General features: G+C 56.0%; 1 protein-coding gene across 4 annotated transcripts in view; it reads right to left on the bottom strand.

Moving 5' to 3' along the window:
• Positions 1-23,606, bottom strand: part of TSPAN9 (tetraspanin 9) — a 185,552-nt gene that overhangs the window by 126,625 nt on the left and 35,321 nt on the right. The window lies entirely within an intron of this gene.

The following is a 23,606-nucleotide window of genomic DNA, read 5'->3' as shown; positions in this document are numbered from 1 at the left end:
AGAGGCAGGGGCCAGAGTGGCCTCGGCCAGACACGCCCAAGAGGCCCCCTCTTCCCCCAGCCCCCTCCTTCCTCCCAGCCCTGCATGGGACCGATGGGGCTGAAGCAGCTGCAGCAGCGCGGGGGGCAGGGGGGAACAACAGCTGGACAGGGGGAGGGGGGAGGGCCCTCCCGGGAGGGCCCTCCCCCCTCCCCCCGCCTGGGCAGAGTCCAGCCGGAGCTGGAGAGAGAGAGGAGAGAGACGGGCCTCCTCCAGGAGCAGAACGGGGGCCCCCTCCCACCGTGAAGCCTCCCCCACCATCCAGGTGGGTAGCTGTCCCCAGATCCCCCAGGAGCAGAGCTGCTCAGCGGTGGGGTCGCACACCCGGGGCCCTGGGTCCGGCGGCCCACGCTGCCCCAGCCGTGCTCCCTACAAACCTACCGCACGCCCCACCCGCGTGGGACATGAGCCCCCCCACCTCCACTGGCCACCCCAGAGGCCACCGTGCCGCAGGAAGACGCCCGGCTCCTGCCCCACCCAGCACGCGGGAGGGCGACGCAGTGACCCGGGGCGCGGGGGGCTGCTCTGACGATCAGTGGACGGGGGTTCTGTCATAAACGAAGCGTGTGGCCCTTGACAGACTTGGGGTCCATCTCGGTCCCACCAAAAACCTTCGTGGCTTTGATGTCTGGTCGCCCTGTCTGCAAAATGAGGGTGACACTACCCACTCCATAGGGTAGAGTCCGTAGATGGAGAGGGACCATACCGTGGTCCATGACAGGCACCTGGTATATGCTGCTGGGCCTCACTTTCCACGTGCGCGCGAGGAGCGAGCTAGACCTGATGGTCTATGGGTCTCCTCCAGCTCCTGTGAAACCCACTCAGCCCTCTGCCCAATAACCCTGGGATGTATCTCCTTCATCCCTTTCCTCTAAAGAGAACGGCCGCTCAGAATACCTTCCCTAGTCCTGCTGTGTCTCCCAGATAAATGGGGCCCTTGAGATGTTTCCCCTCCAAGCCCCCCTTCAGACCCTACAATTCAATCTCCACACGTGTCCACTTCAGACTCCCAAGGGCCACCCTTCATCTGCCAAGCTGTGCCCCCCACACATATGTAAACCATCCACACAGCTCAGGAACTTCTTAGCAAGAGCACTCACAGCACATCTCACACATCAAAGGTGACCCCCCAGGGGGTGGCAACGCTGCAAGTGGAAACTGTTGATGTAGAACCGTCCCGTCCAACATGGCGGCCACGAGCAACATGTGGCCGCTTGAATTTAAATTTCAACTACTTAAAACCAAAGAAATGTAAAAACTCAGTTCCTCGGGTGCACCAGCCACATTTCAAATGCTCAACAGCCACGTGTAACCGGTGAGTATGCCCTGGGCAAAGCACTGGTCTAGAAGATGTTCTCCCCTCCCGGGCAGAACAGGCCCCAGGTGGCTCAGACTGAATCCGAAGGAAACAGGGAGTGAGAGGGAGGGCAAGCCTAGAGCGGGAGGGGCCGTTTCCCACTGCTTCGGTGGAGACACCACCAGGATGGGGCTGCAACAGACCCACCAACTCGGCAAGGGTCTCCCTGGCCCCGGCACCCCGCAATAGGCAGTTGTGACCCACGCTTCATTTGCGAGATGCACGGGACGCCTGTCATTCTCTCCAGGCCCTGGCGGACTCCTGGCCTTCCTAGCTCAAGATCTGCACCTTGTCCCAGAGCAGAGGCACCCTCCTGCCATTGTCCTGCTGCCCAGCTTCAGCTGAAGAATGGCCTGCAGAGGGCTGGGGCTCCTCTGCTTCCACCCCAGACTCAAAAATATCTGGCTGCAAACCCAGCCGGAGGAGAAGGAAGGGGCAAAAGCTAGTTTTAATCAAGCACCTATTATATCCAAGGTACCACTGAGGTACTTTCACTTGCATTTTCCCATTTGATCTCCCAAAACTGCTGCAAGGTAATCGCTGGTAAACCCATTTTCCAGACGAGGAAGCTGAGGCTCAGAGAAGGTAAGCAACTCATGCGAGTTTGTAAGGGCCACAGTCTGAACACAAACCCAGAATGTCTGACTCCAAAGCCTATGAGCTATTACCCTTCAGAGGTTATGGGGTCCATGACAACAGATGCAGGAGGAGGGGGTCCCGCCACTCTCCTCCCCCAGGGAAGTCCCCAAACACATAAGCACAAAGGTCAAGGCCTAGGGTTTCTTGAGTTTCTGGCGTTAAGAGAGCCCAGAATCTCCGGAAGGTCTTGGCTTTGGAGAAACGAAGAAAGCCATAGAGCAGGACAAGGAAGGGGAAGGAGGAGAGTGGAGGGAACAGAAAAGTAAAGTCAGGAAGAGAGGCAGGGCACGTCGAGGCATCTGAAATTATTCCCAGTGTCACTACTTCCGTGACTGTCTGATGACTATCTTCCTCAGTTAGACCTCAGGTCCTGAAAGCAGTGGCCTCACCTCGTTCACAGCTGTATTCCCAGCACTAGCACAGAGCCTGGCGCACAGTAGGTGCTCAGTAAGTACCTGTAGGAAAGACAGATGGGTGGATGGAATGATAAACAGAATGTCCAGGGACTACAGAGAGAGAAAAGTCCTCTTTTCTGCCTTTTCAGAGGCTACTTCCTCCAAGAAGTCCTCCTGACTGCTGGGCCAGCTCAGCTCTGAGGGCTGAGACTTCGGGTTGTGGGGGAGCTGTCCTCCTCTATCTTGGGCCATGTCTGCCCCTCTGCATCAGCCCCAACCCTGTCACCACTCTCTGGGCGCAGAGACCTCAAAGATCATCTGGTCCACTGTTCCCATGTTACAGATGAGGAGACTGAGACCCAGCAGGGGAACTGTCCTGCCCACGGGCACAGCTTCTAAGTAGAGAAACTTCCTCATGACAGTGCCAGCAGGAGCTTGATAACAGAAGCTCACGCCAAGCCCCCAGGACCTGCAGCTCGCCTGCGGGGCCAGGCCCGGTGCCTGAGGCCCATCTGTCTCTCCAGCCTGCCAAGAGGCCTTCCTTCCCCTGTGCCAGTGTGGATGAAACCTACCGCAGGTGACTTCAGAACATTGCACCATGGGGAGGGGTTGCTGGCCGTAGCACCAGGCCTTGAATTTCCGATTGCCCAGCCTGACACCCCTAATGTCCGAGCCCTCTCTGCTCTGAGCCCCATGTGGTCATACATCACTTTGGCTGGTGCCAGCCATGCCTCCCCCCAGCCATCTGGACACAAAAATGAGGAAAGAGCGGGACAGGATGATCTTGGCAGAGAGGACAGATGGGAAGCTAAAGACACCAGGTCCCTTCCCTTCCTGACCTCGCTATGCACGTGCCCTGGGGCTGCGGCGTGGTGGGCGTGCTTCTCTTTTCCCGGGGCCTCAGTTTCCCCATAAGCAGTGGGGAGTCTTCAGCCCCAACCTCAGCAAGATGTGTGGAGATGGGGGTCCCCCTACCCCGGGGTGTAAAGAAGGAGAAAATCCAAAACAAACCCGAGCCGGGCACCTGCCGGCTGCGTTCGCTCCCCATCAAGGTCGGTGAGTCAAAACAAGTTCGCGTAAAAAGGTAAGTTCCCAAATGAGACATTGCCAGGTGAAGGCCCCGGGGCAAAGGGCATGGTTAGGGGAGACGCGGTGCGACTCAAAGATGGGTGTGGCCTCAAGCAAGAGACACAGGGGTCGCCGAGGCCGGTGTGGGCGGGGTCCGTCCCGCAGGGCCTCGCTGTCCACGCGGCGAACACACACCCCATCCGCCCGGGCAGCCCAGGGCCGCTGCCGTGCACTGCGCCCACGCTGGGGCGGGGGAGTGAAGGAGCCTTCGGGATGAACCTGACGCGAGGAAACAAGGAGGAACATTCGCCGGGAGGTGACCTTGAGCTACACGAGGAAGCAAAGGAAGACAAGACAGACTCTAGGTCAAATTAAATGCTAAGAAACACAATTTGACAGTCAGATTCTCCTTGTCACATAAACGCTCTGGGGAACTGGGGGAAAGGACAAGTACCATCACCAGATAGTGTTCAAAATCCGATCACTTTGGGTCTTCATTTAGCCAAAACACCAACTTCACTGAAGAGGGCGCCCTGACTGTGGCCGACGTGCTAATGAAACCTCCGCTTTTTACCTGGGTGGCAGGGGCCACCCAGGGGTGGGAGAGGAGGACCAGGCAAGGAGCCATCCACACCTCAGCAGAGGCTGGAAAGCAACACCCACCGGAAATGCGGCTGCACGAGTGCCCGAGGCTGGCACGACCGAGTGCCATGAGCCGGCGGCTTCAGACAACAGATGTGTATCGACTCGCGTCCTGGAGGCTGGACGCCTGAACCAAGGCGTGAGCGGGGCTGTGATCCCTCCGGGGGCTCTGGGGAACGTCCTGCGCCCCTTCGCGGTTCCGCGCGGCTGCGGGCAGCCCTCGGTTCCTGAGCGCGCGGCGGCCTCACTCCCATCCCGTCGTCACGTGATGCTCTCCCTACATTCCTACATCCAAAGTTCCCTCTTCTTACCCCTCTTCCTTATCCTTCCTATAAGGACATCATCATCAGATTGGGGCTCACCCTAATCCAGTATGACCTCATCTTAACACGATTACAAAGACCCTATTTCTGAACAAGGTCGCGTTCACAGGTTAGGGTAGACACGCATTTCTGGGGGGAGATGCTAATCAACAGAGATGCTTGTCGCAGTGGGGAGACATTACCTGGAGACATTACTTAAGAGTCTTGAGCTCTAACCCCAAATCCACCTCTGACTAGGCAGGTCATCTCAGCGGGAACGCCAACCCTCTCAAAGACTCTGTCCTCGAGGGGAGAATTTGGATGTGATCTCCCAGGTTCCTTCCAGCCCCCAAACTGCCAAGTTAAAAGCAAATGAAAATCCATACAAACTCCTGAGTTTTAAAATCAGACACAAATAAACCTAGCTATGTATGTACATAGATTTCCCAGCTATGCTCTCTAAGGACTTGGAAGCAGTGATACTCCACTAGCAGCACACACACTCAGTGCCTAGATCTTGGTCTCTAAACACCATTCTCCAGCAAGACACCCAGAGCTCCTGAGACAAGTGATTGATTCCAGGGCTGAGACAGGAAAAATATAACATGAGTCTGGAGTATCTTATGGTGCCGGAAAGTAAGAAAGTGCTCAAAAACAAAAAAAGATGAAGGCCTCTCAAAAGGGCACAGGAGCCAACCTGCAAGACCTTCCAGAGGAGCAATGTCAGCAACAAAACAATGGTGTCAAATTATAACTCTAATCCATAGGATAGAATACGTATCCGTGACCTCTATTGTATAACACATATCCATGCATTTATTATATATTATACATTTTATAAAATAAAATTTGTGACTCTAATGATAAAAATTACTAAGTAAGTAAGCAAATAAAGGAAGGAAGGAAGGAGAAGGCCCAGCTCTTCCTTCCAAGAGAATTCCAATTAACAAATGTAGAGGAAGTGAGGGAAACAGAAAATGACCCTAATTAGGGAAACACCACAATAATAACTACTGCAGGAAAGAACCACTGATGGATGCTAAAATTAGTGAGTAAAAGTTTGAGGGGGACTTCCCTGGTGGCACAGTGGTTAAGAATCCGCCTGCCAACGCAGGGAACACGGGTTCGAGCCCTGGTGTGGGAAGATCCCACATGCCGCGGAGCCAATAAGCCCGTGCACCACGACTACTGAGCCCGCGCTCTAGAGCCCGCGAGCCACAACTGCTGCAGCCCGAACGCCTAGACCCTGTGCTCTGCAACAAAGAGAAGCCACTGCGTACACCGCAACGAAGAGTAGCCCCCGTTCACCGCAACTAGGGAAAGCCCGCGCACAGCAGCGAAGACCCAACGCAGCCAAATAAATAAATAAATAAATTTATTTTTTTTTTAAAAAAAAGTTTGAAGGAAAACAGGATATCTGTATAGTCTCAGAGTACCCCCGCCGCAAGACACCTATTCATTACCAAGAGAAAAAGCGTAACTTCACAGAGGAGATACCCGGCCAGCATCACCTTCTCCGAGCACTGAGGCTGACATGCCGATGCCATTGACCGCGTGACACAAGCGCCGAGGACGCGGCACCATATCTGTGGCACCCTTGCCAAAAATGCATAACTTCACCCAATCACAAGGAAATGCCGGCATCCTACAAAGCGACTGATTTGTCCTCCTCAGCACCGCCAAGGCCACAAAAGGCAAAGAAAAACCACGGAATCGTCACGGGTTGGAGGAACCTAAAGAGACATGACAACTAAATGCAAGGTGGGGTCTTGGAACAGAAAACGGACGCTGGAGGGAAAATCCAAAGAAGGCCTACAGCTGAGTTAATAACACCACACCAATCTGAATTTCCCGGTTTCCACAGTGCACTACGGTTACGTAAGATGTTTACAACGACCCGAAAAACCAGAAGAAGAAGGGTGTTGGTGTGTGCGTAGGCCACACGCGTACGCGCTCCAGGGCACACGGGGGCAGGAGTCCCAGCGAGTGTGCAGGAGAGCAGGTGGGGGAGGGGCGGGAGGGGGAGGGAGGGAGGGAAAACAGGCTCCTGCTGCTTGAGGCACCGTGCTGAGCGCGGGGTCTGATTCACAGAGAAGGATTACTAGATTACATTCTTTACTGCAGGCAGCTGTCCCTGTCAAACAAACAATCATCGCCTTACGCGTATATATCACCTTTCAACCCGCAGCCCTCTCCTGGGTAAGGACCAGCCTGGGGACCCACTCAGCCCTGCCCAGGGAAGGGGGGAAGGGAGAAGTGGGGGACGGGGCCAGCCCACCCAGAGGAGCCCAACCTGAACCCCACCTGGCTTCCAAGAAACGGGGGGTCGGGACCCCCGTCCGAGAAGAAGGGAAACTCTGTGGGCGGGAGGGTGGGTGGGGTGCTCCATGAAAGGGTGGGCAAGGGACAGAGCAGCAGGCGGCAGGCTCCCGAGAAGCGCACGCGGCCCGAGCAGTGTCAACCCAGGGGCAGGGGGCGGAGCGGTCCCCAGCCCTCAGCCTCCAGGACGCGTGTGCCGTCGGGCACATCCTCATCCGCGCAGCACGTCTATCACGGGATCCTGGAAGCAGCCACCCGCGTGAAGCACTTAGCGTGACCTCTGACACCGCATCTTGCTATTCACCTGCCAGCCACGTGGCCAGGGCCACAGCAAGGGCCAGATGGAGAAAGCGGGCATCAGGCGTGGTGGGAAATGCGGGGGAACCGCTGGTCCCAAGGAGAGAGGCCGTGAGTCCCCCAGCTGGCTGACTGTCACGAGGTCCTGCTGAGCAGCGGGGGCGGGGCCCCTGGGTCCGAGCTGCTGGGCAGGGGACTTGTTCGCGTGCGGGGCTGTTCCTCCGAGAGCTGCCCTGTGAGGTCCGCAGAGCAGGCCTGGGCCAGGCTGGAGAGGAAGAGGGGAGTGTGAAGGGTGGGCCCCCAGCTCAGAGAGACGCCTCCAGACCAGGGGCCTGTTGTCTCCCAAGCACCTAAGACACGTACACACGGGAAAGTCAGGTCAGAACATGTGCGGGGCAGGCCGAGGGCAGGAGAGGGGACCAGAGGAAACGCCACGGGCACCTGGGGAGGGCGAGGTCACAAAGGCTTCCTCGAAGAAGCAGGGCTCCCGCTGGACCCTGAAAGATGTGTGGGACCCCAAGGAGTCGAGACGGGGCAGGAGAAGGGGAGACTGGCACAGACACCGAAACTGGCACAGCACACTCCCCGGGCAGGCAGGGCATCCGTCACCGCCGTGGTGGAGGGCCGGGTGGGCTGGGAAAGCCATCTGGAGTGAAGCTGAAAAGGGCCAGGGCAGGGGCTCTGAGCTAAGACCCCCTGTGAGGCCCCTCAGCACGGGCACAGCTGCCTTTGTGTTGAGAGAGCTGGAGAAGCTGGGCCAGGGAAAGTTTTGGCACCAAGGAGCAAGTTTTCAGGGTACACGTCGAGAGAGTTTAAAAACTTTCTCATGACACAGGATACTTGTGAGCTGCCGGGGCCTGGGGAAACCTGGGCCATCCTGTGTAACACAAAACCCAGATGTCGCCTTTGGCAAGGAACCCAGGACCCCTTGGTCCCCATCAACTGAATCGCATGGCCCCCCTCGGCCTCCCGCACAGCATCCCAAACCCCCCGGCCTCTCCTATGAACCCCAACACCCCCAGGGCCCTCTCCCCAGGGCTTCTCTTTGGCCTTCTCCAGCCTGAAACTCCCTTAGTCCTTACCAACACACATCCAAATGTCCTTCCTGTCTCCTGAATAAAACCCCAAATTTCTCTCTGGCTCCTCCACGAAGCACCTCCAAACTTCCACGGGCCCACACGACTAAACCCATTGTTCCCTCTGTGCTTTCCAGGAACCCAGCATTTCCTTGTGTCGTCACCCATGAAACCTCAAGGCGGTCACATCCTCCCTCCCTCCCACCCCGACCCCAAACTATCCCCACATCCTCCCAGGGCAAACCCCACACTACCCGCTAACTTCCCATGCCTACAGCCTTCCTCATTCAAATCCCCCCCAGAAATCCTGAACTTTCCTTGAGTCTTCATCATCAAACCCCAAACTTTTCTCAACTTCCCATACCAAGTCTAACTCTGCGGCTTCTCCCAAGTAAGCCCCGAAGTTTCCTTCTCAGGACTCTCTGGTGGGTTGTGATGCTGAGGGCGGCATTTCTCGGCCAGTTGGTGGCAAAGGCCAGGCCTTTTATTTCCAGTCCATCCTGGGCCCACGGGTGGTCCTGCTCTGGGGGACACTTCCACCTCTCACCCCGGGTGAGCTGCCTGGAGATTCGAGCAGCATCCCGACTGGCCGATGCCCTGTTCAAAGAGACGAGTCCTTCAGCTTCAACTGAAAGTCCCAAAGAGTTTGCATGGTTCCTGCCACGAGAATCCAAGACTCGCCTCGCACTTCCCTAGGAAACACCACGCTACCCTGAGGCGTCACGGCCAGTCAATCGCTGCAGACATTGCTAAATGCTGACTTTCCGTTTCTGTACCCGCCTCGTCATCAGGAGCGCTGGCCCACGGGCCGCACTTTAAGTAGCACTAGCCTAAACCCTCTTAGACTGTCCAGTGATTGCCCGGAGATGCCCTTCCAACGGCCCAACAAGCCACTTCCCCAGGTACGGGTAACCAAGAGGCAGGTGGTGCACATGCCCACGGGACCAGCTAGAAGCTACTGTCCCCTTTTGCTTCTGGGGGAAGAGGGCAGAACGGCCTGAGCCCCGGAGGGTCGGCCGCGAGGCTGCAGATTCACCCCCTGCAGATGGAGAGCAAGCCCACCTGGGGCTGCGCCAGGGCCCCCGAGGCTGCAGACCCCGCCGGGGATGTCAAGGGGGGCAGAGGCCGGAGAGAGCCCCGCTGCCCCCAGGTTGTCCCACGACCAAAGCCAGGCCCCTGAGGAGGAAGCCCCTCCTGCTGCAGGACGGCAGAGCAGAGGAGGGAAGGTGTGAACAGAGAAGGGAAATCTAATTACAACTGGTTCCTGCCCAGACACCTGCTGGAAATCAAGACTTGGATGGGAGGATCCCTGACAACAACACGGCCCAAGAGTCTCTCCACTGCCAACGGAGGGAGGGGAGGCCCAGCTGAGCCTCCTCTGCCCTGAGCCCCCAAGAAAGGGACTCGTGGAGCTGAAACCCGAGCAGATGCCAAGGGCCAGCGGGAGGCGCTGGACGGGCCAGGGGAGGGCGGGGCCCAAATGCACGTGTGCATGGGGGAGGGGCGCTGCTGGGCTCCAGGCAGAGAGCAGGGAGGGCTGAGGGCCTGCAGGGCTGGTGGATCCGGGACCAGCAGCCGAGGTGGGGCGGTGAGAGGTGTGGAGCCACGCGAAGCAAAGGGAGGGAGGCAGAGGAGCAAAGCGGAAGAAGACGCCAGGAGGGGCGAGCCCAGGGAGGGGCCCACAGGAGCGCAGCGCAGGCTACCAGCTCTGCCTTCCAGCCCATCCACCCCTAGACTGGCTCCTGCCTCTAAGTCCCTAGACTGCAGGAGGCGCTGAGTGGGAACCAGCCACGGATCAAAGCTGCCTGCCCCCGGACAGGGCCTGGTCTTCCTCGACCCTGACAGGAGTGCCAGCCTCCCAGGCTCCTGCCACACCAGCCCACGTGCCCCAGGTGGAAGGGGCGGCCCGGGGCGGCAGCAGGACGGGAAATTCACTCTATCAAGCCCGTGCGCTCAGGACAGAGTCTGCACTCCAGAGGGCGAAGGGTGGGGCACTGCCCACCCCCCTCACCTCTGCAGATGGCAGGTGTACCCAGAGAGGTACCCAGGTACCCAGGTCACACAGCAGTGGGGGAAGCCAGGCCCCAGACACCTGATGGCCAGCTCCATGCTCTCCCCACTCCCAGCAGTGCCTTCCTCTGGGCCCCAGTTCAAGGAAACCAGTCGGCCCCGTCTCTAGAGCATCAGGGGAACGGGATGGGAAGCAAGGGCTAAGTCAAGCCCCCTAAAGAAGTGAATGCAGAAATCCGTGTGACAAGGGGTAGAATTACTTCCCCTGGGAAAAGTTAATAAAAGGCCCTCCCTTAGCAGACCCCAGGGGTACTTGGCTGGAAGCTGACAGAATGTGGAGAGGCTAGCGCCACCCACCCCGCAAGCCGCTGCCAGGAGCACAAGAGGGAGGCTACAGCTGGAGCCGGGGGCCCGGAGAGGTCACGCCGAGCAGGATGCTGGAGCCTGAGACACGGTGCTCGGCGGGCATCTGGCTGGGAAGCAGAAGCCTCTGCTCTGGCAACCCGGGGGGCAGCACTCCCTCGGGGCCCAAATCCAGGCATCACGGGAGCTGTGTCTCCTGGCAGAACGCTGGGTGGGAAGCCAGGTGGGAGGGGGGAGTCGGGACAGCAACTCGGGTCCTCCCGGGGGGAGCGGTGGGAGGCCCGGTGGCCCGGGGCAGCGGCCCATCTCCCCATCCGCACCCGTCACTCAGCCGCTGCCGTTCTGACAAAGCCGACCTGGCCATAAAGGGCCCTGCACCCGTCCCCGCACCCGGAGGGGCTGAGGACCAGGATGGCGAGAAGAGCCAACCTGGAGACAGGAAAAGACGAGGAGCCCAGGAGCGGCCCCCGAGCTCGGCATGTGCTGCGCCAAGGAGGGTCCAACTGGAAAGGGGGTCCCAGCAAGGCCCCCGGCTTCAGATGAGCTCAGAGCAACGCCGATAGCTCGCAAGGCCAACAGGAAGCTGATTCCAGCGCAAGAACACCCCCACCTGGCCCAGGTCTTCATGGCACGACGGCCAGTAGAGGTTCCGGCCTCTCCACAGTGCAAAGTGGGAGTTGGGGGCAGGGTCCCAGACCGGCCTGCCCTCCACCCCGTCTCCTGCTCGGGGTACACGATGGGGGGATTCTGGGGGGAGGGCAGGGCATGGTGGCCAGGCAGCCACCGCCCCATCTCATCTGCCCTCTCCCTGCTCCGGTCCCCGTTCCTTTAGAGGCTGGGCTCCCAAGGCCCCTGCACACCCTTCCCTCTCAGAGAGGCGCTGGCTGGTACTGTACAGTTACAGCACAGGTGTTCTAACAGTCACCCTGACCCCGGCCGGAGCGAGAGTGCTTTTCCCAATCCCACCAACCTCCCCCCGCCACCGGTATACAAACTGCTTCACTCCCAAGAGAGAGGCGACACGGTGTGGGCAAAAACAGCAAAAGCCCCCTGCCTTGGAAGCTACGGTGAGGGGCCAGCATCCTGTCTCTGAAGTGTGGGACACACCCTTCCTTTCTCTGGGCCTCAGCCTCTCGCCTGTGAACGGGGACAGCCCCGTCCCCAACACAGGGTCGCTGGGAAGACCGAGGGGGGCTATGGAGGAGAAGGAGAACCCGCAAACTGCAGGGCGTACTGTTGAGCGACGTGCCAGGTGGACGGCCGCCATCAGTGGCGTGTGACTCGCACCAGAGCCAGCCTCGGAGTCACGGTCTGGCCCAAACGCCCGCACGCCGCCAGCCGCGTGAGAGGAAAGCGTTCTGGCCGGGACAAGGGGAGCAATCCCGCTCCAGGAGTGCTTTGTATGGACCTCTGCTCACGTGGCACAGGTCCCGGTGCTGTCGCCACAATCACCACCGCCGCATCCATCCATATGAGCACAGGTGCCACGCCAGGGACTCCGCCAGGAGCAGGTGGCCCTCCTCGGGGACACTGGGTCTCAGCTTCCGGTCCCTCTAAGCCACTAACCCTCAGCCTGGGACATAGGGTAAGACCTTCTCAGTAGTGGGAGCAGTGCTGAAAGAGTCCGGGTCACGTCGAGGGCTCCTGAAAAGCCACCTCCCAGCACAGGACTGTCCACGCTGATAACAGCCACTTCTTCTCAAGGACGTTTGCGGGAGAGCCGGACGCTCGGCTTCCTCCCAGCCTTTCCTCACACCCATCGCGGAACCGGTGAGGCCCGGAGTCTGAGAGTCCCTGCGCCACCCAAGAAGCGATGCTGGTCCACCCCAGAGCAGAGGGCTTGACCTAAAATCCACCGCAGGAGAGACATTGACAAGTTTCCTGCTGCCACCTAGTGGCCGACACGAATAAGAGCAGGCAACGAGCCAGAAGGCCACCAGCAGGCCTCGGGGACCAGCGGTCAGCTTCGCCTGCCTGGACCAGAAGGACTGAGCAGCTCTGTGAGGCAGAACCTGGCAGAAAGGACTGGGGAAGGAGTAGGGTTCCTTCATCCAGCTATCGGTCGCATCCACAGAGCTGCACGGCCAAACCACATCGCAGAGAGCCCCCAGTGCTTCTCACCTTCCCTCTCGGAAGACGCAGGGCCCCAAACCTGCCAGGCCAAGCCCCAGAGCCACTATCCCTAGATCTCCCTCCGTCCCTCCAAAAGGCCCGTCTGTCTGCTGGCCTGTCTATGAGCCTCCTGCCACAGGGGACCCTCCACCACGAAGCAGCAACCCTGAACAGAGGCGGGCAGGCCCTCCCAGATACTGGGCTGGGTGTTCCCGTCAGATGGGCAGAGCACCAGATAGAATCGGCAGACCTGGGCTCCAGCCTCGACCGGCCCTTAACTGGCTGCGTGACGCTCCTGGCAAGCTTCTTCCTTACCCACCTGTATCGCGGAGGATCAATTCCTGGGTCCCTTTCAGGTCAAAAAACTCTATGACACTAATTCACACTAATGTGTCAATGACCAGTAACAGCTAATTGTGTGGCTGTTCCCACAGAGACCCTCACGCTGGGAGGGGGACGCCTCAGCCTGTCACCCATTCATTCATACGGTAAACACACAATGAACGCGGCCCAAGCACTGGTGCTGGGATCCCTATTTTTAGCTCTGCGACCTGCTTAGCTCTGCTCTGGCCACGGGGAGAAAGGCCGAGGAGGGAGGTCAAGGGCCGATGCTGAGCTGACACAGGCAAAGCGGAGGAAGGAAAGCGGTCCCTGAGCCTGACACACAGCAGGGACCGAGAGCCGAACCCTCACACCGCACCTTCCGCAGGCCCCGTTTCAGGACTCACCCCTTACTACAAGCTAGGAGTTGACTGTTTCATAACTGGTGAAACTGGGGCTCAAGGAGGTTCAGTAACCTACACTCACCCAAAGGGACACAGGCATAAGTATGGAGCCAGGACGGGCCCCAGGCAGCTGTCTGGCTCTGTCTCTGTGCGACAGTGGCCTACATACATGGCAGGTCCCTGTCCTGCCCTCGGTCCATCTATTTTCAGGGTGTCTGCCTCCCAAGATCCTCCACCTCCTCGCTCAAGGTTTTCCTTCCCTCTTATCCTCATTCAAGTCCCAGCCGGGGAGGAAAACTCCAACTGCAGCCCACGTCTTAAGAAGCATCATCCTAGAGAACATCCGAACCCATTTTGTTTGATACACTCAGCCTAATGATGTCATTTATTTTGGAGCTGCCCTTAGATGAGAAAACTGAATGCACCGGGATGAAAGGCCTGGAAGGATCCAGAACCCACACCAAGTTTTACCTGCAGTTTCCCCCGGGAAGGGCACTGGGGTAGGAGAGGGGTATGGAGACGGGGTCTCTCACATTTTACTCTATTACTCTGGTGTTATTTTATTTTTTGCAGCAACCTAATTTTCATATAATCGAGTCATCATTTTAAAAAGTAAACACCGTGTGCGGACAGATCAATGGCAGACGACCACACCCTGTACTTGCGAGAGAAGTGCCCGGAGAGGCAGGCGGGGTCTCACCAGCCGGGGCCCTGGAGCAGGAAATGAGCCCAGTCTTTTTCCAGGATGGGTGGGGTCTCTCACTCAGAGGCAGATGCTGGAGTGGTTTCTGGAGCACAGAGACAAACTCTCTGCCCCCCAAAATACCCTATCCATTTGCTCATTCATGCCTGAAATTCCATCCCTGAGGAGCAGTCTTTGATTCCTCGGTCAGAAATAGGCCTGAAACTGTAAACCCCGCCTCCAGAGACGCAAAACGGGGCCTTCAGGTCACTCTTGGAGGGAGTGAGGTTACTGGACTTGAGGAAGCAAGGCTCTTACAAGGCTCTCAGAATAATCCTGCGGACAAGAGGGGGACACTGAGGCTGGAGGTGATTCGTCACTGCCCACAGGTGAGGAGGCGCAGCCTGTCCTCCCCCCGACCAGGCGGGAAGAGAGAGCCGGCGGACCAGGAGTGGGAAGGACAAGGCTGCAACAGCTGTGACCACCTGGGAGGAAAGAGTCGGAATCGGAGGAGCCCCCGGAGCCAGAGCAAAGGATGGCGCCATCCAGAGGACACCGGGGAGAGAAAGCAGCGTTTCTGGAAAGAGTGAAGTGGGGTCTCCACACCAGGTGGGTCCCAGCCCAGCTGGAGGCCCGCCCTGGGATCTGAGCATTTTGAACAGGGTCTAGACAAATGAGGCCACGTTTCGAAAACCATGAATAGAATGGTGGAAGACCTAAGAACTGGGTCAAGAGAAAGTGGGACTGTTAAAACCAAAGGAGAAAGTTCGATGTCACTTGTCATCAGGGACATGCAAATCGAAACCGCAACGAACTACCGCCTCACACCCACTAGGACGGTCAGAATTTTTTTTTTTTTAATGGAAAATAACAGGTGTTGGCAAGGATGTGGAGAAATTGGAGCCCTCATACATTGCTGGTGGGGATATAAAACTCTATGGAATAGAGTTTGGCAGTTCCTCAAAATGTTAAACATAGAATTACCATATGATCCAGCAATTCCACTCCTAGGTATATACCCAAAGGAATTGAAAGCAGGTGTCCAAACAGAAACTGTGCATTGTATGTTCATAGCAGCTCTATTCACAATAGTCAAAAGGTGGAAACAACCCAAATGTCCATCAACAGATGAAAGGATAAACAAAATATGGTATATACATACCACGGAATATTATTTAAGCCATAAAAAGGAATGAAATACTGATACATGCTACCACGTGGATGAACCTTGAAAATATTATGCTAAGTACTGAAATAAGCCAGACACAAAAGGCCATATACTATATGATTTTATTTATACAAAATGTCCAGAATGGGCAAATCCATAGACAGAAATCAGATTAGTGGTTGCCAGGGGCTGGGTTTTGGGGAGACAGGGGGTGACGTCTAAGGGGTACAGGGTGTCTACTGGGGGTCAATGAAAAAGTCAAGGGACTAGGTAGGGGTGATGGGTGCACGATGATGTGAATGTCCCTAATGCCAATGACCTGTACACTTCAAAATGGTTAAAATGGCAAATTTTATGTTATGTGTATTTTACTGAAATTGTTTAAAGAAGGTTTAAAAAGGACTTTGGGAGGGACAGGATACCTGCTATCAAACACCCAAGGGCCTGTGCAGAAGTGGTCAGAAAGCTTGCTCTGTGGGTTCCCAGAATCAGGCCCCTCAGGACGTCCACCTCCGACAGGGGCTCACATTCCCTGCACATTCACCACACACCAGGCCCACGGCTTCACCAGCATCCGACGCTACTGTCATCCCCATTTCCAGGAGGACAAACTGAGGCCCCCGGCCTCACAGCGAGTGGGGAGCGGGGCATCTGTGCTGTTGGCCACCGACGCAGAGAGTGTGCCGTAGCTTCACAAAGTCCAGCCTTAATCAGGCGCCACTGTCCCCTTCTCGTGTGTGACCTTTGGCCGTTTACTCAGCCTTGCTGTGCCTCAGTTTCCTGCCCTGTGAAACTGGCATAACACCATCGCCAGGCTCCAAGCCTGTTGGGTCGAGGAAGTGAGACCAGGAATGTGCCTGGCGGCTCCTGGAACAGGGGACTCCATACACTTGGGCTCCTTTTTTCCCCCAAAGTGGAAAAAATTACGATGATAGAGGGAACTATGTGAGCAGGGAGACAGCTCCGGGTCAGAGGAGGTGAGGAAAAGCAAAGGCACCACTCAGCCAGGACACGTGTCAGGTGGGGATGGGCCCAGATGGCCTTGAAGCTTCCACCCCTGAACCCTGGCAGGGCTACAGCGTGAGACCCTCCCCAGAGTGGGCTCCACCAGAGGAGAGAAGGGGACAATTCAAGGACGCAGGGATCTTGGGGGGACTGGGGCTGCCCCCAAAAGAAAAGGTGGAGAGAAACGAATGGCTGGGAACAGCAAAAATAAAGTTTGCCAATAAAAATAGAAGTAACTTACTCTTTTAGAGCATCTGCACGTGTGCCAGATGCTACACTAAGCGTTTCACGCAGATTATCTCACCGAGGCCCCACATCTCTGCAGGCAGGCGCTCTTATTATCTCGTCTCACTGGTGAGGAAGCTGAAGCTGGGGTCAAGTAGCGTGCTCACGGTCACACAGGTGCCACAGAGCCACAGGCCAGTCCTGAGAGCCGGGCCGGAGAGGCCCATCGCCTGACCGGAGGGGTGACCGCCTTTGGACACCATGTGCTGGCTCCTGCCCTCGGCTGTCAAGCAGAAGTCCTCCAGAGTTGAAAATCAGCAAGGAGCCCAGAACCTCCTCCCCGCCTCCCCACGGCCAGAAAGCTGAAGCCAGAAGCTGATGTAAGAAGACGTTGTGCGAGGAGGCTGTAAATATTTAAGACGTTTTTGTTAAGTAGAGGAAAAATAAAAAGAGGAACTTCTGTTTCCACCGGCTGCATCAGCTTTAGGAGAGCACAGGCTGAATCGAGCGGCTGCCGAGCGCACAGCACCCCCCGCGGGTGCCCAGCAGGACCCGGGCTTCCCAGGCGGCAGCCGGCGTGCTCCTCGGCGGGGCCTGGGGAAGTGAGCCTCCAGCCATGCCAGCAGCGCACCCCGCAGAGGCCCAAGAGCTGGCGTGGTGCCCGAGTCCACCCCGAGGACCAGCGGCCCCGCAGGAAGGAGGCCGGGGGGAAGGTATCCGAGACGACCAGGGATCACCTGAGTGGAGGAGGAGGCGGGTGTGGGGAGACAGTCAGGGACCATCAGGAAGGGGGCTCCCACTCTGCCTGGCTCTGCACGGCCCCCCCCCCCGACCTTTGGGATATGCCAGTCCACACCGGGGGACCCATCGTCTCAGCCTAAAGCCACCTCTCGAGGAAACTGAAGACGAAAGAGGCCAGTTCTGAAAGGGGTGTTGAGATCACACTGTCTTCTTAAGCTAACATGTAAGGGCTTAGAATCCATCAGAGATGGCGCTAAGCCCTCGACATGGATCATCTCGTGTAATTTTCACAACGGCCCCACGAGGCAGATACCCCGTCGTCACCCCTTCAGCGTGGACAAGCTGCATATGCCGAAGGGTAAAGCGACAGGTCAGTGAGGCCGGAATCAGGGTGCAGCCACGCTGTCTGACCTCAGAGCCCACACTCTACACCACGAGCCTCTACCACTTCCTAAATCGGACTCCCAGGCCCAAGAAAAGCGACTATTCAACCTAGTTCCCGTGTCCAGGCCGACGAGGGAAAAGGACAAATGGATCCAATGCACAGGAAAATGACCTGTGACTGTATGTGCGCCCATCGTTGCAACGGTACCATGTGTGCGTGTGTGAGCACGTGAGTGTGTGTGTGAGCACGTGTGAGCCCGCGTGCACATGCACTGGAGAGCCACTGGAGTGACTGGGAAGGGGGATGGTGGGAACTTAATGCTAAAATATGATGATGCACAGTAACCAAAAGGTGGAAACAACCCAGAGGTCCATCAACAGATTAACTGGAAGCACAAAACGTGCTCTATCCAGACAACAGAATATCTTATTCAGCCACACAAACAAAGGAAGTTCTGACACACGCTAAGACAAGGATGAACCTTGAGGACGTGATGCTAAGTGACAAAGCCAGTCACAAAAGGACAAATACAATGATTCCACTTATGTGAGGTTCCTAGAGGAGTCATAGCCATAGAAACAGAAAGTGGAAAGGTGCTACCAGGGGCTTGGGGGAGGGACGCAAGAAAGGCATCCAAGAAGACCAGGGACCTCCCGAACGCAGGGGACAGTTAGGGACCAGCAGGAAGCGGGCTCCCACTCTGCCCTGTTCTGCACGGCTTCCCCCTCTGACCCTCGGGACTCCAATCCACAGTGGGACTGGAGGGGGAGCTAGTGTTTAAGGGGTAGAGAGCTCCAGTTTCGAATGATGAGAAAGTTCTAGAAATGGCTAGTGGTGAAGGTTGCACAAGAATGTGGAGGTACTTGATGCCACCTGTGAAGGTAAATTTTATGGGTCAAACTGATTGGCCGTGAGGTGCCCTGATTACCCCCTATTTCCGCATGAGGGTGTTTTGAATGAGATTATCAGGTGAATTGGTGGACTCGGTAAAGCAGACGGTCCTCCCCGACGTGGACGCGCATATGATCCAACCCAGTGAGGGTCTGAATAGGACAAAACGCGGAGGAAGGAGGCACTCGCCCCTCTTCTTTGGCCTCAGTGTTTGGGCTGGGCCATCCCACCTCATTTTCTCCCGTCCTTGGCGTAGGATTTACACCATCGGGGCTCCCTTGGTTCTCAGGCCTTTGGACTCGGACCGAATTTCACCACCTGGGTCTCCAGCTTGCAGATGGCAGATGGTGGGACCTCTCAGCCCTCATAATCATGTGAACCGACTACTTGTACTAAATAAATGTATATGTCATATATAGACATAAGTCACCATGCTAGTGGGCCAGGATCTGAACCTCTCTGATCCAAAATCTACTTTCTTAACTGCTACAGGAGACCATCCTATTTGTACACCTGAATACAACAAATTCACAGGAAGTCTCACTGTTGAGAGCAAATGTTGCCGCGAGGGCCAGTATTTATCCAAACAACATGGGTGGGGCCTTAAATGCCACGTGATATGCCACGTCCCGATCAATATCCACAAAACACAAAGTTGCTCTGAGTCAGGATCACAGGTGTCACAGGTGTTCTCTGGGCTCGCGTGGGGGTCTATTTCAATCATATCATCCACCACAAAACGTTGTCAGAACTGCAACCTTCGCCCTCTCAACTCCTGTGTGCAACGGGGCTGGACCGCTATTACCTAACAGGCCGTGGCAATGCAGCATCATTTTACATTGGGCTTTCAGAGGCCATTTAAGGCAGGAGCAGAAAATTCTGCTATCTGACAAAGCGCATCTAAACTACAGAGAAGAAAAAAATCAATTCGGACCACGTGAGCAGAAAGGAACTTCAATTAGGATTTTCTTTTAGAGGGAGAAGTAGAAAACGCCTCCTTGTCAGGGGGCTCAGGAAATGCGACTGATAAAAATAATACATATTTTAAAAATCATTCTTCAGTTATAAACTTATGGCCAATTAAGGGAGAAAACTGGAGGGGCAGAGCGTGACCGAGAAGGAAGGAAGAGGGACCCGGGGTAGAGGCCCCACCCCCGGAGCCCATCGCTGCACTCGGGAAAGTGCCGGAGGTGTTGGGCCACACGCAGGCGGAGTCCTGTCCATGCAATACGCACCCCACAGCCCCCAGACACCCAAGACTTTTTTATTGTTGTTACTGTTGGTCACTAAAGAAATTTTAGAAATCACAGAAGAACATAAAACAGAAAATAAAAATCACTAATAATCACTACCATTATTAGCATTTGGGGTATATTTCCCCTAGTCTTTTTTCTTCACACTGCAAAAAAATTGGAATTTAGAGTATATACAGCTTTACATCTTACAGTATTTGCTTGATATTTTTCCATAAACATGATCTAGAATCATTACATATAATTTTTGAAGACATGATTTTTTTAAAGGCTATACAGTTTGCTGTCCTATAACCGTATCAAAATTTACATAACTAATCATGTATTGTTGGGCATTTGGTATGTTTCCAATTTTTAACTATTGTAAGTAATGTTACACTGAAGATATATATGTATATACACATATGTATCCATGTCTGTACACATATATGATTAGTTTCTTAGTATAAATTCTAAGGAACAGGGACTGCCCTGGTGGCGCAGTGGTTAAGAATCCGCCTGCCAATGCAGGGGACATGGGTTCGAGCCTTGGTCCGGGAAGATCCCACATGCCGCGGAGGAACTAAGCCCGTGCGCCACAACTACCGAGCCTGCGCTCTAGAGCCCGTGAGCCACAACTACTGAGCCCGCGTGCCACAACTACTGAAGCCCGCATGCCTAGAGCCCGTGCTCCACAACAAGAGAAGCCACCGCGATGAAAAGCCCGTGCACTGCAACGAAGAGTAGCCCCTGCTCGCCGCAACAGGAGATAGTCCACTCGCAGCAGTGAAGACCCAATGTAGCCAAAAATAAATAAATAGATAGATAAATAAATAGATAGATAAATAAATAGATAGATAGATAAATAAATAAATTTATATTTTAAAAAAATTCTAAGGAACAGAACTACTGAGTCAGAGAGAATGAATATTTCTCAGGTTACTGATACCAATTTACAAATGACTACTAAAAATAATTCTAAGCAACACTGCCTTTTTCCAACTCTAGACATAAATGGCACTTATATCTCAGTGTTTTCTACGTGGACCAGTTTCAATCGTGCTGACAGCTGAGTCAGTCCTATGGGCCAGGAATGTCCCACTTCTGTTTTGAAGTGTCTCATCTGCTACTTGCTCATATGCCAGCTGAAATGTGGTTCCAGATCACTCTGGCAGCCCCACCGCTAGCACCAATCACACTGTGTCTCACATCCAAATTGGGTGCTAACAGGTCTGCTCCTCCACTCTGCTGTGAACTCCAGGAACGGGGCCCTGATCACCTCTGAATATTTTTTTTGGTCGCGGCTTGCAGGATCTTAGCTCCCCGACCAGGGGCTGAACCCACTCCCTTGGCAGTGAAAGTGCCAAGTCCTAACCACTGGACCACCAGGGAAGTGTTACCCCCCCAACCACCTTTGCATCCTCCCTGCACAGCTCCCTTCAAATGTTCTCTGAATGGTTCTCAAGCTGTTCTTTCACACCCTCCCTAGGAAGTCATAAGTCACAGCCCTTTCACGTGAGGAGGATATGAGGTCTTGGGCAAGCCGCTTATCCTCTGGTGCCGCGTATGCCTCATTTGTAAAACGGGGGTAATGATACCTCCCTCAGAGAGCCACTGGAAGGATTAAGTTGGATAAGTCATGAAAAGTGCTACTAAGCAAGCATGACAGGAACCCAAAAAACACTCAAAAAAAACGATAGCTTTTGTTTAAAAAAAAAATCATAATACACAATAACAAACCCACCAAAAAATTGCTTAATCCTCTACCCACTGGAGGAGATTAAAGAATCCTACAGCTGTCTTTCTCATCTGAAGCTCATCCAGGTCCTGGATGCCTGGGTAGAGACTCAGGACCCCAGGGACTTCACCAAACCCACAGAACCTCAAACCAAGGGTGAAGGAGGTCTGGCAAAGCTGGACTTGGAAAGGCAGGCGGGCAGCTGGTCAGCATGGAGCCACAGAAGCTCTGCATCAGCTGTGCACAGAGGAGAAGGGAGGGCAAGCTACTGGGAAACCAAACAGCAACAGCCTAAGGCCACCCCAACCCGGACAGGACCCTGGGACACCAAGAGCCAGCAGGGCAACGGTTCCCTCCCAAGTTGGAGCCTGGAAGCCGGTGACCGGCACAGGGCCGCTCCCGAGCTGACCCTGACAAATGTGCTATTGTCCATTGAGGGCGGTGGGAGTTGAGTCACCGCGGCATTGTCCGACCGCTCTATCAGGAGGAAACAGCTGGACAGAACGACACCAAGTGCAGGAAACCTCCACCTCGGCTCCCCTCGGGGGCCCCGCCCCGTTTGGGAGGCCCAGCATCAGCATCCTGCCTGTCTGTCCCCCCCGCCCCAGGGACCCCTGGCCAATCCTGACGCACCCACAGCCTGAGCAGACATCTCTATTTCCTGACCCTCCTGGCCTGGGGAAAAATACAAGCTCTTTGTGTGGCATTTTGGCAACACTCCTGGGGGGGTGGGGGGTGGGGGGGAGCAGGGAAGTTGGGGGGGCGGGGGCGGGGAGGAGGGTCTCCCAGGTTCAACCTGCCGGTAAACAGAAACCAAGGTGCAGGAAAACAGGCAGTAGACAAACAACAATCACATGAATTTGAAAAGGACACACCTTGTGGCAGGGAGATGGCTCTTCTCTGGACTGAAATGTGAGCAAGCAGGCACCAGCTCACTGCCACAGCCCAGGACGCGGCTGGCGACAAACGTCCCAGGACACGGCTGGCGACAAACGTCCCAGGAGAGGGGAATTCTTGCCAACTTCCTCATCTAGAGGCCTGACCGGGGGGCTTCCAGGCTCCAGCAGAGGAGCCCAGCATCCCTGCCGGGTTTGGAAATAGCTGGGAAAAGCAGCTGGGTGGTTCGCGGTTGACAGTCAGAGCCAAGCCTACATCCTGCCCCTCACACTGCGCCAGCTGTTGACCTCAGGTGTGAGTTACGTCCCTAACACAAGGTTTGCAAACTCAAACCTGCAGAGGCAAGTAGGACGTGTAAGCGAGCAGCTCTGGCGGACACACAGGCACGTCCCCCACTGTGTCAAGACTGGGGGGCGGGGGGGAGGGGGGGCTCGGGAATGCCCAGGTCCCACCCAAAGGTGATGCCTGACACAGGGCCGCCCCCTGGCTGGTGTGGGCTCCAGGCACCGAGTCCTCCTCTCATCTCTAAAAAGCCAGAAATCTCTAAGATTGTGAAATCTCTTGACTGTTTAAACGTTGGCTCTAACAAACAACATCGACCGGGCAAACAGAATACATCTGCGGCCCGGATGTGACCTATAGGCAGCAGACTGTAACCTTGGCTCCAACGTTAGCATGTGTAAAGTGGAGGCAAGAGCCCCGCGTGGGGAGGACCAGATGGGGTGACCCCTGACCCCTGACCCCCAGAAAGCACCTGACAAATAGCGGCTGTCAAGCAGCCAGAGCTGGAAAGGCCTTCAGGAAGAACCACCCCAATCTCCTCAGTCTCCTAAGGAGGAAACCTCCAGAGGCCCTGGGGCCGAGCCAAGATCCACAAACACGCCAGCGGCAAGAGGCGGGCTGGCCCCCGACGCTCGAGGCTCGGGCTCTCACCTACGTCCCACAGACCCCAGCAGCCTCTCCGGGCTCCACTCGGTTTGCCCCAGGTGGCTCCATAACTGTCCCTCACGGGCGTGGCCTCACCAACTGCGACGGGCAACTCCCCTCAGGTAAGCACGCTGTGCGCTGGGCCTCACGCAGGTCAGGGGCTCGGTCACTGTGACCCGACCAGGTGACCGGTGGCCATGCTGCTACCCCTCCCCTGCACCCCCGCTCACACTGAGTGCGCTCCGCGGGCTGGCCCCATGCCGGGCGCCGCCCCTGACCCACCCCAGCGCGAGCTGGCGGGTAAGGGAGGAGGGCACCAAAGGATGGGGTGCCATCAGCAGATCGAAAGGCTGAGGCTCAGCTGAGGCCTG

The sequence above is a fragment of the Kogia breviceps genome, chromosome 12 (genome assembly GCF_026419965.1).
Source record: "Kogia breviceps isolate mKogBre1 chromosome 12, mKogBre1 haplotype 1, whole genome shotgun sequence".
Lineage (NCBI taxonomy): Eukaryota > Metazoa > Chordata > Mammalia > Artiodactyla > Physeteridae > Kogia > Kogia breviceps.
This window is presented reverse-complemented; position numbering and strand designations above follow the sequence as displayed.